This window comes from Poromitra crassiceps (assembly GCF_964638095.1).
Source record: "Poromitra crassiceps genome assembly, chromosome: 5".
Lineage (NCBI taxonomy): Eukaryota > Metazoa > Chordata > Actinopteri > Beryciformes > Melamphaidae > Poromitra > Poromitra crassiceps.
Window position 1 is genome coordinate 60,731,573 of NC_139642.1, and position 1,914 is coordinate 60,733,486.

General features: G+C 52.9%; 1 pseudogene across 1 annotated transcript; it reads left to right on the plus strand.

Moving 5' to 3' along the window:
- The first annotated feature begins 635 nt into the window (after positions 1–635).
- On the plus strand, positions 636–1,574 carry LOC310776662 (E3 ubiquitin-protein ligase RNF144B pseudogene; annotated as a pseudogene). Its single transcript has one exon. The product of its transcript is annotated as an E3 ubiquitin-protein ligase RNF144B pseudogene (transcript).
- The last annotated feature ends 340 nt before the right edge of the window (positions 1,575–1,914 follow it).

The following is a 1,914-nucleotide window of genomic DNA, read 5'->3' on the forward strand; positions in this document are numbered from 1 at the left end:
ATGACATCTGACTCATGACATCATCACTGATGACATTCACTGATGACATCACACTAGACCCTTTTCACGGGGGCCATTTTGTGTTGAAAAGGCAGGGCAGGTGCAAGCAAAACACTAATGAGGGTTTCCAAATTCCAATCATGGAGGTTGGAAACCCTCATTAGTGTTTTGCTTGCACCTGTGTTTACCCTGCCTTTTCGACACAAAATGGCCCCCGTGAAAAGGGTCTATTGCTCGAGTGACATGACTGATGGCATCATCACTTGATTCCATCATCACTCGCTGCTGATGATATCACTTATGTGTAGAATTGGGGATGTGGAGGTCATCAGTGATGTCACTCAAACATTTGTGATGTCGTCAGTGAAGTCACCAGTGATGATGTCACCAGTGGTATCACTCCATCATTTACAATATTATTACTATAGTGCGGCCTTTACTACTATAATAGGGTGGCATCCCGGCATTGATGTCATCATTGATGTCATCAGTGGCAGTGAAGATGTCACCAGTGATGTCACCAACCAATTACCAATCTTTACTACTATAATAAACGTAATGTTTGCTGAGGGATAAAGTCACACACTGCTGCACTGAGTGACACCTCGCTCCCTGCCTCGCTCTCTTGCACCACCATGGGAACCAGGAGTCCCACCCTGAGCCTGGAAGCCAGGGACTCGGAACCCGGGGCCTGCGCAGCCAGCACCCAGCCAGGCCCGGACATCTACTGCAAACTCTGCCTCAGCGAGCAGCCGTCAACAGCCACCAGTGAACTGCACACCTGCAACTGTGTGTTCTGCACTCCGTGTCTGCAGCAGTATGTTCAGCTGGCCATCAGAGAGGATGGGGGTGCACCCGTCACCTGTCCTGACATGGCCTGCCAAAAGACTGGAGTGCTACTGGACTCTGAGATAGCAAGCTTGGCCCCAGCAGATCAGGTGGAGCTGTATGAGCGTCTGAAGTTTGAGAGAGGAGTGCTGCTGGACCCCAGTAAAGTCTGGTGTCCGGTGGTTGAGTGCCAGGCGGTGTGCAGCGTGAGCCCGAGCACCGAGGCCACCGCCGTGCCCTGCCTCGCCTGCCACACCATCTTCTGCTCCAGATGCAGGGGGGCCTGGCAGCATGGCCACGTCTGCCCTGAGAGCAAGCCCATGATGTCATCCTCACCCTCTGGTGAAAGCACTGGCCGGTCTGACAGCGTCACCGACACGCCCATCAAGCAGTGTCCCATGTGCGGCATCTACATAGAGAGGAACCAGGGCTGTGCCCAGATGCAGTGTAAGAGCTGCAAACACATCTTCTGCTGGTACTGTCTGCAGAATCTGAATGGTGATATATTCCTGAGGCATTATGATAAGGGGCCGTGCAGAAACAAGCTAGGCCACTCCAGGGCCGGGGTTATGTGGCACAGAACGCAGGTGGTGGGCTTCCTTGTTGCCGTCAGCACCGCGGTGCTGGTGACCCTTCCGGTCCTCCTGCTGGCCTCGCCCTGCATCCTGTGCTGCATCTGTAAGCCCTGCCGAGCTAAGAAGAAGAAGAAGAAGACGGAGCTCAGCCAGTCGATCTCCACATTGTAGTAGAGAAGTTTTCCGCCATCTTGGCCCAGGGGTCTCTCCCCTAACCACATGTAACTGTGTGCCTGCCCAAGGAAACAAACTAGGGTTTTCTCTTCTCTCATAAGCCACTTCTTAACATGCAGTGGAATCCGTATTATAACCTGCACCTAGCCGGTTGGCCTGCATGTTAAACAACAATTAGCCGGCCTATGCGCACTCCCGCGACTCTGTATCTTATCTATCTCGACCACCGGTATAAGATCCGCTTCCACGCAATCGTGGCTCATGTTTAACAGTGGCAGGTCATTATCCGCATATCCGTAGTGGGCAGGTGTGGCTCTTCGTGACTCACTTCACGTTC